Source organism: Mytilus galloprovincialis, chromosome 13, assembly GCF_965363235.1.
Source record: "Mytilus galloprovincialis chromosome 13, xbMytGall1.hap1.1, whole genome shotgun sequence".
Lineage (NCBI taxonomy): Eukaryota > Metazoa > Mollusca > Bivalvia > Mytilida > Mytilidae > Mytilus > Mytilus galloprovincialis.
The window spans coordinates 33,067,124-33,081,182 of NC_134850.1; the positions used below are offsets into that span (position 1 = coordinate 33,067,124).

General features: G+C 30.5%; 1 protein-coding gene across 1 annotated transcript in view; it reads right to left on the reverse strand.

Moving 5' to 3' along the window:
- Window positions 1–14,059, reverse strand: part of LOC143057270 (lim and transglutaminase domain protein ltd-1-like) — a 299,753-nt gene that overhangs the window by 91,816 nt on the left and 193,878 nt on the right. The window lies entirely within an intron of this gene.

A 14,059-nucleotide genomic window follows, 5' to 3' on the forward strand; every position in this document is an offset into this window, starting at 1 on the left:
GCAGGTGACCAGATGACTGTTCTAGGTCATTTAAAACCACACCTTTATCTCTATATATAGCGTAGGTGATTTCCTTGCAATGCATATTTATCTATTTATAGTGATTACGCATATATATAATATTGAATGTATTTATAAAATAAATGGTTGAGATATGAAAAGGTGTATTTTAAAAAGTTTTGTCAAGTTTTGTTAAATTCTAACAAAAAATGTTAACACAAATTGCATATCTTCTTTCAATTTTACATCATTCTACTTTCGTTTCGTTTTCGTTTTTTCGTTTTTAAGTGCATACGTATACGTCTGAGGGGGTGTCTTAATTACTATATGTAATGAGTGGTAGGGATGAGCCGCCGGATATGTCACTATCTCATGCTCTCAATTTTACCCCGTAGAAATTCACAAAAAAAAAACACCATTCTAATCTTATAAAGGTAAAACTGACGATAAACATTAATTTTTAATCTATAATACAAAATTTAACAGACTTTTATAAAAAAACAATAATGATTTGCACAAGTTGCTTAATCTATTTATATTTATGTTTAGGTTTACATCGCTTATATGGTCATAGTCTCATAGAAGGTCAACTCGATAGTTGATTATATGGCTTCTTGGCAAAAATTCACACGAAACTAAGCTACATCTTATTGAGACCATGTCCAGTTTAAAATTATTTATTTTTTATACTTTTGATAGTTTTGAAAAATGTTTTACATTTTTTTAAATGAAATTTGAGAATTTGAGTCAAATCCTTGAACATGAATTTGGCAGCTAGTGCCCCTTTAAATTTCAATGGAGTTACAACACATTCGTAAATTTATCAGCTATTTCAAGGGGTACAATCAAAATCACGTGATGGATATACACACACCGGAAGTTACAGTCGAATTCGCCGCTTGAAAGATTAGTAGTTGCATTTTCTTGTTTATATCAATTAAATTTTGATTAATAAGTTGGCACACCGAATGTCGGATAGTATGTAGTTTTAAAATACACAATTATTTTTGCTAGAAAGCGTGCAGTTATTGCAAACACTTCGACACAGTTCCAAATTTTCGACGGATAACACACACACTCAATATTTTTTCAACGGATAACCACACACTTTGAATATTTTCAATCAAAATTTGATAAAATTGTTTTCTTTATGATTTGTTTGGCAAAATAAATGCATGTCTCAATTCAACACCGCTACTATTGATTTATACAATAATTTTTTTTACGATAAACGCTTGGTTTATTGTCGAAAATCCAATTTTCAAAAATGATACCACACACACCGAAAAAAACAACGGATAACACACACACATTATTTAAGCTAATCACAAAGAACGTAAAAACAAACAATCATCATGACATGCAGTTCGCACTGACTGGTTGTCCTCATGAGTTTATAGTCTAAACCATTCATTATTTAAGTTTATCTCGTATAAATAATGAAATTTTGGCTAGTATTTGCGGCAACATTTGTGCGACTTGTGATTGGATCATGCCATGCTTTTACGTATTCTGTAAAATGTTTTTTATTTTTATTTTAGGACATAATGGGAAGTAAAGCTTGACTTGCTGAAAAAAACAAGCTTGCATTCATTACATGAATATGGCCCCTGTCCATCATGCCTCATCTCATGTTGTCGTAAACCACTTCGACCTTTAAATTTCTTTCCACAGTGCTTGCACAAATGTGACATATTCTATAAAATGAATATAAGGAAAATAATCTAACAATAGATATAATCTATTTAAAAACTTATCTCTCATCGCTTCTGTTTTAAGATATGTTGGTGTCATGCGTGAGTTACTACTACGGGAGAGGTTAACGACTATGACTGGCTATAAAGCCCTTTTACGGTAGGAAAACTGAAATTTATGTATTCATATTGATATGCAAATGAGATGATTTCGGTTCTGTATGTTAATCAAACCTGTTCGCCCTTCGTTATACAAATGCGTTAAGTCCATTCGATTAACAATCAAGGTCGTGAAAGCTGCAAAATGATTTGTCGAACAGAACACCATTCCGAATTCACTTGTATAAATTTTTAAGACCTCTATAACTAGGTTTTGTAAGATACACCACGCGACATATAAGAAAATTAAAGCGATGAGAGATTGCTTTTCAATTAAAATGTTATATAGGTTAAGGCTTATATTAAATTGTTCTTATGTTTTTAGTATCATGTAGTAAAATACATCATTTGACTTTGCTTGAAACTTTGTACATACCTTCAGTTTCGGTTTGTGTGTGTGTGTGTGTGTGTGTGTGTGTTATCCGTTAAATTAATGGGGTGTGTGTGGTATCATTTGTGAAAATCGGCTATTCTCCCGTCAAACGACCATTTATCGTAATTATTTGATTGATTAAATCAAAATTAAAGATGATGAATTAAAAAATGCATTCTTTTTCCACTAAAAACACCCGTAACATTGACTTTTCAGAAATTTTGTTATAAAAACATATGAGGTGTGTGTGTTATCTGGTGAAATTTTGGAACTGTGTCGAAGTGTTGGCATTAACTGCACGCTTTCCAGCAAGGATAATTGTGTATTTCAAAACTAGATAGTATCCGACATTCGGTGCACTACCTTATTTATTAAATTTTATTAATATAAACAAGTAAATACGACTACTTACCTTTCAAGCGGTCTGCTCGACTGTTACTTCCGGTGTGTGTATATCCATCACGTGATTTTGATTGTACCCCTTGTATTTGTCAAACCAATTATTAATCTCATTTTATTCCAATGTGGTATTTCCACCGATGCTAGTTATATATGCTATAAATCTGACCATTTTGACATGTGCCCCTCATTAACATTCAAACGTTTGTATAAATGAAACATGATAAAAATTTATTATTAAAAGAAATTCCACAGTGTCAGCTTCCTTCAAGAGGGAAAGGCAATTTAACTTTTTATCAGTTTTTCATTATACAATTGTTCCGGACCATATGAGTATTTGGACCATACGCGTATGGCCATGACCATATGGGTATATGGGTTTAAACCAGTGAAAGTGTAACTCTCTGGGGTATTATTACGTTTATCTGACCAAACTTATTTTATTATATCTTCATAATGAAAGATATAAAAGGAGCAAATAGAGGAAACTGTTTTTTAGTAAGATGTAACAAATTTATTGGAAAAGCAAGGTGTGATTATTTAACATAAACCTGATGAGCGTAACCAAACAAATCTCCATGGATACAAATGTACCAGAAGATGAAAAATATTAAAATATATCTATAGGTCTGTTTTTTTATTGATTTATAAATGACAAGGTATATATTTTTGAAAAAACTAAATATATGAAAAGGGTAGGGTACTGGATGTCTCAGCTGCTCACCCCGTACCAACAAATATTGAAATGCCAACCTGTGACCCCCTGAGGGCATACGACACAGTTACAGGGGTTCGTGTTGCTTATTCTTTAGTTTTTTTTATGTTGTGTCATGTGTTCTATTGTTTGCCTGTTTGTCTTCTTTCATTTCTAGCCAGACGTTGCCAGTTTATTTTCGATTTATGAGTTTGACTGTCCCTCTGGTATCTTTCGTCCCTCTTTTACAGGGAAGGTAATGACGTTGTTAACGTAAAAAAATTCTGTCGTTACTAACGACTCAAATAAATAATGGGGAATGGCTTATGTAACTTAAATCACATCGTTTCAAAGAAGCAGAAGGCGGCAAAATAGAGAACAGGAATAATTATACAGTACAAAATTATTTTACATCACATTAGAAATGTATGTAAATATATGTTCCTGTTTTCATAATTATTAACCGAACCTATTTTTATTTAGGTATTATAAGTGCTAAATATTCAGAATTGGATATAATGATTGCTCATATTACAGTTCCCAAATTGCACTTACTTCCTAAAATAACACTGAGTACCGAAATTTCACTTATTTAGTAAATATTTTATTCAAGTTTTCTTAGGGAATATACAAGTTGTATTTCTTATTTCTTGACATTATGTTTGTCTTTCAAATGGGTTAATATAATATTTAAATATTCACAAAATGTTTACAGTATATATCAACAGATGCTTCCTTGAAAAAATAAAATCTTTGCCAACATCGCCATCACAAAAAGTCATCATGTAAAAGTCATCATGTAAAAATGAACCAAAAAATATGTTTCGAGCATCCATTTCTATTTTAGAAATAAACTGAACATGCTGAATAGCAATCATGTCTAATTATTCTAAATATGTGAAGAAATATAACAAAGCATCTGTTATTTGATTTAAAAAATGTGAATTCAAGTATTTTTGCAATTTGGGTACTCCTCAATACAGAATATCATAGATTGTTGGAGGTTGGTATAATCCTATTTTTCTATTTTATATGCCTTTTTGTGTTTCTTTGTTAGATACTTTTTTATATTTTAGTGGTTAAGATTTAACACAATGTTGACTGTTTTACCCCTATTTTGACATTTTTATCTTTTATGTCTGTTTGTTTTTGTTCACACATGGTTGTGAGTATAATGGAAAATATGTGACTGTCATACAAGTGAGAGGTTTTATAGCTGGTTTAATCCACCATTTTCTACACAAGAAAGTGCCTGTATCAAGTCTGGATTGTTGCAGTTCATTTGATGTGTTTGAGCTTTTGAATTTGCCATTTGATTAGTTACTTTCGGTTTTTAATTTTCCTCGGATTTCGGTATTTTTTGTGATTTAACTTTTTCAATATGGATGCAAAATTTAATTGGTGGTACTATATAGTAAATAAACACAAAATGGAAAATTTTGTCTGGATCACAACAATGCATAACAAATGTAGTTGACAAACCGTCAAAGTAGGTGCAATGTTGGTACACTCACAATACATATATTAAGTTGGATAAGTTCTTAAGTGGTGTGCTAAAAAAGGATGTATTTGAATCTAGTATAACCTTGAGTTTTTAACAAATGATAAGAAATTAATGAAGAAAACTAACCCAAATAAATAGGGTGACAACTGAGTGATCAATTACGATAACTTTGAACACTAAATTTGGATATGTTTTCATCATACATTTCTTATCAATTTTCAGAGTCCAAAATTATTCCAGATTCAAATAATTTCTTGTTTATATATTTAAAATGGGAGATGATAGTTGGAATAAGGAAGAGTTTAATGTTTTCATTTGGATATTCGTAAGTGTTAATCATGAGTTTAAGGTAGCATAATACAAAAGCAAATACATTCAAAATTTAAAAATTTCATTTTCAGCGGTTTTTGTTACTTCTTAATATCCCCAAACTACAGAAGAAGAAAATATTTCAATATCTTACAATGTTAATGAGTTTTAATGATTATTAGTTTTGTAAACAAATGCACGTGTCTGACTGATCCAAGATAAGAAAATGATGGCAGTACTTGGTGGTTAATCAGTAGAATCATTTCATAGCTTTATGACTAATGAACAGCAATAAAAATAACAGTTATGAAAAAAGAGGTGAATTAGGAATTAATAGAAAAATTAAAGAAAATGAATCCCCCCAAAAAATACATTTCTGTATTGGAGCTGCCACGTTTTTCCTGGAGATAAAAACAAAACAACAACTTGGAGATACAGAAGAAATTAAAATATAAATGTACAGATATCAAACAAATGTAGTCATTGGTAATTGTAAAGGAATTAATGTTTTTGATGTTTATACTTAAATTTCTTTTAAATATTAATACCCTTTAAAAGAAAATACCGAGGAAATATTTCATTTTCAAACTGCAAAAATGAAAAAAAGTCTATTGTAAAGAGAACACCATATTGTCATTGTATACAATTATAATTCTAGAATCCACAATAAGGATCCTCAAGACTGATCAACTGATCATTTTGTGTACACAAGGATAACTAACTTTTGTAACAATCTAAAAACATATGTATTATTTTATGTACTAAATGAATAGAATCCATGTTGAAAAAAAGTAAATGCAATTGTGATTAAACTTCGGAGATCATTTATAATAAAGTTTTATCATGGTGGGCGGAGTTTTGTTGACCATATCAGTAGCAACTGCCTTACAGCAAGGTCAATAATGATATAAAATATCTCTCCAGATCTGATTTTTGATGCATAGGGTATGCATTTTCTTTATGTATTTAGAATTGCTGTAATGGAATGCCTTCTAACTGGTCAAAACCTAATTAATTTATGATTAAAGGTCAATCTTGAAGTATCTGAAGTATCCACATGGTACATTTGTGAATTATATTGAAGTTAATGGGGCACAAGAAGGAAAATTCTTATTTATTCAATTGTGACACATTAATTTTTGTCATGAAAATGTGGATTTAAATAAATTTAGCTCCTTGGTGGGTGCCCTATATGCCTGATTTTCACACATGTGGTTCCTTGACCAGTTATTTTTCAAAATATGTCTCAGATTTCCGAAAACATCAATAGAACACAATTTTTACCCAATTGAATCTAGTGATCTCTTATAGATTGATGTTGCAAACTTTATTGAAGGTTTGTGAGAGAATGAAATACAATAGGAAAAATCTGAGACACGCTTTTGAAGGTCAAACTATGTTTTAATAATCTATTAAATATGTTAGTATGCTATGAATGACAAAGAAGCTAATTTCATTCAAGTGTGGACATCACATAAAAGCAAGTAATTAAATAATAATTAATTGTTTGATAACTATGACATAATGACTTTTTCACTATTTGGAAGATTAATCTCTCTTCTTTCTTTTGGTACCTCATTTATAAAATTTGAAAGGGGATGAAAGCAATTACATCATTTTGAAGTTGTCTGATTGTGGTACAAAAAATGTATTGTGCTACATTAAGATGGAACAGAAATCCGAGAATTAGTTCGGGAATATCTTGTTCTACCTCATTTCGCGTCTTCATTAAACTTCTTTTACAAGTTTTTGACCTATAACGAGGATTTACTTTGATCCAAAATACTAAAATAGATGGATAGAAACTTTGAACAGAAAATATATGCATTAATACAAGATATGTGTTTGTTTGGTGAGCATTTCAGTCTTTGGCATCAAATTGTAAATTATTTTTTGTCTTCAATAGTACCAGGATTATAATTTAGTACGCCAGACGCGCGTTTCGTCTACAGAAGACTCATCATTGACGCTCATATCAAAATATTTATAGAGCCAAACAAGTACAAAGTTAAAGAGCATTAAAAAGGGATGTTTTGAGATAAAAGACTGTTTATTGCAAGAAACGTTTTTGCTACATGTACAATAAAACTATATTTGTATTTGAAATGCTTTTGAACTTTTCAAAAATTTCATGACAGTTTTGAGTTATAAATAACAGGACAATTTTCTCCCAAATTTATGAATATCTGATATTACGTTATTAGATAATGTAAATATATTCTCATTGTACATGTCAAAGATATATTTTATTCAGATATGCATTCATTTATTAAAATTGTAGTCCAATAATTATTTTTAAAAAGCTTAGTTTAACATTCTATCTTGCATACTGTTGAACAGAAAAAGTCGGAAAGTGGCAGGCCCTCTTCTAACTTAAAATAAATAATCTGAAAAGATTTAATGTGTATTTTAAAAGCACATTGTCATTAGGGGCAAATGATAGTTTTAATCTGAAAAAAAAAATATTTTTAGTTTTCATTGTTCGCAGTTTAAAAGAAAAATCATTCATATCATTACTGTTGTATCTTTTTTTCACCTTTAGTTGTAACATAAAATAATGTCCTTGTTCATGAAATCTTGTCATCTCCATCTGAACAATATTTCACTATTAAATACTGTCGATGACAACATTTTACTGTGAAATACTGTGCATGGGAATATTTCATTGTGAAATTCTGTCCATGACAATATTTTACTGTGAAATACTGTGCATGGGAATATTTCATTGTGAAATTCTGTCCATGACAATATTTTACTGTGAAATACTGTGCATGGGAATATTTCATTGTGAAATTCTGTCCATGACAATATTTTACTATGAAATACTGTCTATGAAAATATTTAATCTAATTATATCTTCCCAAAGAAATCATCCGCAATGAAATTGTGAGTGTTTCTGGAATTTTCAAAATATTTTTCATGAAAATTATGTGTATAACCAAAACAATGCTGCGATCATTGAATATGCAGGTTTGTTTTATAATCATTCAATTAAAACACTTTAATGATAGCATTATCCAAAATATTAAATGTTTATAACCTCCTTTTTATGAGACAAAATTTCAAGAAAATCCATCTATGAAATATAGTCTCAATATACACAATATATATAACCTTGGATAAGCTCCCTTTCACAAGCCTTTCACAAGATTTTTTTTATATACTATCCATCTATGGGCTATAGTATGTATATGGACTGTATTTTACAGGAAAATTAGTTCTTTACTGGACATTATTTCGTAGATGTGAACAAAATTTCATGATACCGAGTCATAACATATTGTCTTAAGGGGAAATATTTCACAGGACAATATTTTGCTTTACAGAACTATTACTGTTACGATTCTACTACTACTACAATTTCATACAAAATATATCTGTAACTATTACCATTTTATGTCAAAACCATCTCATCATATTATATGCCTTCATATCTGATGCATTATAATTTTACTCCAAACGTCGTGAAGTTTTTAATGATAGCATTTTTATACGCCCGTCAAAATTTTGACGGGACGTATTATGGTACACAAATGTCCGGTGTCCGTCCGTCCGTCCGTCCGTCTGTCCGTCCGTCCGTCTGTCCGGCGTAAACATGTCGCACCGTAACTTGAGAACGACTTATCCAAATTTCATGAAACTTTATATAGTTGTTTCTTATGATGGTCAAATGATCTGTATACTTTTTGGTGAAAATAAGATTTAAACTTTTTGAGTTACGGCACTTTGTAACTAAAACAGGGGTGTGTTTTTTTTCACATGTCGAACCGTATCTCAAAAACGTTTCTTGATTATTACTTAAAACTTTACACACTTCTTAGTTATATTAATCTTAATATCTGTATACTTTTTGGTGATGATTCAAAATTTCATTTTTGAGTTTTTGAGTATTTTGTAAAAAAGGGGGAGGGTTTTTTTACATGTCACGCTGTATCTCAAAAACGATTTATGATTATTGCTTAAAACTTTACACACTTCTTTGTTATATTAATCTTAAGATCTGTATACTTTTTGGTGATGATTCAAAATTTCATTTTTGAGTTATTGAGTATTTTGTAAAAAAGGGGGAGGGCTTTTTTACATGTCGTGCCGTATCTCAAAAACGATTGATGATTATTGCTTAAAACTTTACACACTTCTTTGTTATAATAATATAAAGATCTGTATACTTTTTGGTGATGACTCAAAATTTTATTTTTGAGTTATTGAGTATTTTGTAAAAAAGGGGAGGGTTTTTTTTACATGTCGCGCCGTATCTCAAAAACAATTTATGATTATTGCTTGAAACTGTACACACTTCTTTGTTATACTAATTTAAAGATCTGTATACTTTTTGGTGACGACTCAAAATTTTATTTTTGAGTTATTGAGTATTTTGTAAAAAAGGGGTTGTTGTTAAAAGTAATAATCAAGTGCTCGACGCCCACTAAGTGTATCTACTTGCAATACTTTAAGATGTCAAAAGGCATACTTATCAAAGTTAAGTACTTTATTTAGATAATTATACATTTTAGGTTGGCTTTCTCAATATCAATCATTTTCGAATAAAAATAACACTTAACTTGTGTTGCGTCCGAAGTGTATCTAGTTTTAACATTCATAAGAAAAATTTGCATCAAACCCAAATCAAAGTCAATGATATGTAAAATAATGTAATTAAACAAGATAGCTACAATTGTGATTCAATCTAACTAATCATAAGGACAATAACAATCAAAACCAAGGAGTTAACAAAGACTCAAAAAACCAAAGGACATTTACATCAACAGTTATAAATATAAATAAGAAAAACCACGATCTCCACTAAAACCGGGACTGAAATCAGGTGCTCCGAAAGGGTAAGCATTTCCTGCACAGTATAATTCAGGAACTGTGAGATGAACTGTCGTAGAACTGTCCATAGAACAATTCCACTTACACCTGAAAAGCAGTTCCTGACAAAAGCAGTTCTAACCAGGGACTTTCTATACTAACGGGACTCGTCTCTTTTGGTTTTTCACTGATTACTCAGCCGCCTGTTTAAAGCTACCACGCAACATTAAACTTAGTTTCGTATCTCTGATATACGATGCGAGTAGTTATTTGCGTATTTCACAGTACATTGTAATTAAGGTCTTTCATCTAGGCGAGGAAAGACCTATTCTTTCTTCTAGGCGAGGAAAGACCTTATTGTTGTTTTTCTAATGTTTTTTTCTTCTTTTTTTTGTCCTTCCATCATTTTTTTGGCACGCCCTCCTACCGCTTCTATTGGAGTTGAACAATACCAAATTTGAACCATCGATAGATCTCATCATGAACTTTTACCAGATGAACTTTTGCAAGATTTCATCATCCCCTTTAGAAGTTATCAACCTTCAAATTGAGGTCAATGTCAGGTCATGATGAAATTTGACCTTGACCTTAAAGTGAACTATGACCTTGACCTCTTATATTTGAAAGATTAAGTAGTGCTGAGTTCAATGGTGGTAGTCCTATGTCTCTACGACTTCCGTTTCTCAAGTGTTGTATTGCATCATTTATTTGATGATTCATTGTGACCTTGATGAACTTCGGACTTGTTCCAAATTTTTCTACAATAATGTTCTTTAACTGCAGATCATTTATCATTTAACAGATATCTATTGTCGTTTTAAAGATATTGCAATTTGGAATTTGGCGAGCGGAGGCATGTATTTCTGAATCAACAACAGCTTACCAACCAAAATATTTCGGAAGTTGAAGAGTTTAACATGGTTATATGTTTGACCAAATACCAAAAACATTCAATGAAAAATGTACCCAAAAAAATAATTTCAAATTTTATGTTATGCATTGGATTTGTAAATTTCATAACTTCTATTTATATATTAATAGATATTGCATCATTTTTGCACTTTGCCGAATGGGGTCATTTGATATATCAAATTGGAGGTCTTAATGATCTCTACTCAAAAATGAAAATTTTAAACCCCTTTTCTTCCCAGTGGGAAGAGTGAGGTCATTTAGTGCGAAAAATCAAACTTCTCAGATGGTTAGGTTGTCGCATATCAAATAAAAGTCCATTAAGCGTACATTTCAAATATCAAATTGACGTCCCCAAAAAATGGGTTGGGTGGGCTCATTGAATGCAAAAAATAAATTTTCATTTCAGATAAGGTTGTTGTATATCACATGAAGGTTTTATCGTTTACTTTTCAAATATCAAATTCCTGTCCCCCAAACATGAGTTGGATGGGGTTATTTAGTGCAATTATCAAACTTTCTAGAACCTGGTGTTGTCGCATATCAAATCAAAAAAGATCATCCAGTCTACATTACATTTCTCATATTTCCAATCTCTAAAATGTAAGGTCATTAAGTATAAAACGCGAAAAGTTTCAGAAGGTATGATTGTCGTATATTAATCGAAAGGTCTTACAAAGTACGTTACGAAAATATCACTTTTACAGGAAAGACCTTTCAATTGTGTTACAAACAATTGAGATACTAGTTGTATAATTATTATTAGTTGTTTATATAAAATTTAATTAATAGCGATTTAAGATGACAAAAAATATAAGATTTTGAAAGAATGATGAATTATTAAACTTAGACGTATCGTTTTGACGAACACCCCAGTCGTGTAAAAGGGTTTACATATCAAACAAAGGACGTGATAAATTTGATTATAAGATAAATATATGTATGTTCTTTTCGGTTCCTTTCGGGTCTTTTCGGTTCTTTTTGGTTCTTTCGGTCCTTTTCGGTTCTTTTCTGTAAATCGTTGGACCGATTTTATTATGTATCTTCATTTTCATAAATTGATCCATATAACTTCATATAAACTATTTTATGAGATCTTTGCTATCTGAAAGAAACAGGTACTAAAATTGCCATATTTAAACGAAAATATTGCATCATTTAGAAAGATTTGCTCGTTGTCGGGACAACTCAGAAATATCTGAATACTGAAGAAACTTAACTTTTACTTTATTTTACCTACATACTTTTACAAGTGTAATCTTTTCTTAAAAATTATAAAAACTAAAATTAAAATTCTAATCTGTTTCAAAACTTTGCTTGAAAGTTTCTACTATTGTGGATTCATTTATTTTCGCGGGTATCAATTTTCGTCGATTGCTGAAAACTGACATATTCTTGGATATTTGAATTCTCTTTATACAAAACCTATTAAGAATATGTTATTTGTTGAACATTTGAATTAGTGATTTGCTTGTAACCACGAAACCCATGAAAATTGTTACCCAACGAAAAAACATGAATCCACAGTAATTCTTGAAAATTAAAAAAAATAAATTACAAAAATACTGAATTCCGAGGAAATTTTAATACAGAAAGCCCCTAATCAAACGGCTAAATCAAAAGCTGAAACACATCAAACGAATAGATAACCATATTCCTGACATTTCACAGGCATTTTCTTATGTAGTGTATATTGATTTTGAATGATGAACGTTATAATAGTGACAAATCACATATGAGCCATAATTGCTTTGCATCTTGATATAATGATTATCCTGTAAAAGTAGTATTACAACTTAAAAGCCTTTAAGTGTGTCTACTTATAAAACTTTAATAGCAACATTTCCTGGTGGATATCTAGAACAGATATAAATAGCTTTATCTATTGGTATAGTTTTAATGGTTATTTATCTTAGTACATATATAAATCTATATGATGAGTTTATTTAGTATATACTTTCTTAAACAATATAAGTTTTCTTTCTTTTTGTCTATGTTTTTAAATACCAATAATTTTTGTTCGTATAATTATTTAACTGAAGTAGTACTATTTATTTATGATTGATCAAAATAAGATCAAACAAAACAGTCCTTTTTTTTCTTTTTTCCGCGTATGACGAAAGTTAACAGTAGTAGTGTTCCGGTGTTCAAAGGTCATAATTTGATCGAGAGAAAATAAATCCGGGTAACGAACTAAAATCGAGGTAACCACATCAACAATAAGGGAAAACAACGAAGAACAGGAACACTGAAGCGAAAAAAACCCCACTTACATACATAGAAACGAATAAATCTTGTGCCAAGATTTCAGTTAAAATACTGAAATATATTAATACCTAATAAAGAGCATTTTACCGTTTTATTAATATTTCCATATTATTTGCTATTTTTCTACCATTTTTTGTTCCGTGGTCTTTTGCACTGGAAATTATCGTTCTATTGCACTGATCTGTTATGACCTCTTATTCTGAAATCTGATTAGTTGAAAGGTATTCATGTTGTCCAATCAAATTGGGTCTTTTAAACGTTCTTGGCATAGCCGTTAAATTTTGAAGAATATTTGATATGTTGACTGTAATGATTTCTTGTCATTTAAATTACTCTGATTGCATGTCCGTTTTATTGAATTTCTAAAGTATTTGTTGTACATGTATGCTCCTTACACATTTTAATTAATACAGTTGTTACTTTCATACTCAGCTTTCATAAGTTTTATTTCTAAGAATTTAATAGAACTGACTCAGTATGTATTAGGTAATAAAACAGATCAAAAATATATTTCCTTGGTATGAAGATCAGCTCATTGTTCTATTGCCCTCAGCCGTTGGCTTCTGGCAATGGAACAATAAGCTGATCGTCATACCTCTGGAAATATCCTTTGATATATTGCATAGTTACATATTAAATAACTGTATATTAGGATGTTGCACTAACGATTAAATGATGGTAGGTAAATGTTTAAAACTAAATTTTCATAAAAACGTCGAATGGACTGACTAAAGGAAAAGGAGTTTGGTACATCAAAGTTGATAGAAGAGTTAGAAGACGGGTGCCACTTGATTAGCAGGAATTGTTAAAATTGTATAAACACTTGAGTTCTCCCCTATTTTTGATGGGGTTCGTGTTGCTAAGTCTTTAGAGTATTTTTTGAGATGTTTTGTAATTGTGTTCCTCCCTTTGTTGTTTTTACTTTTGTCAATTGCATT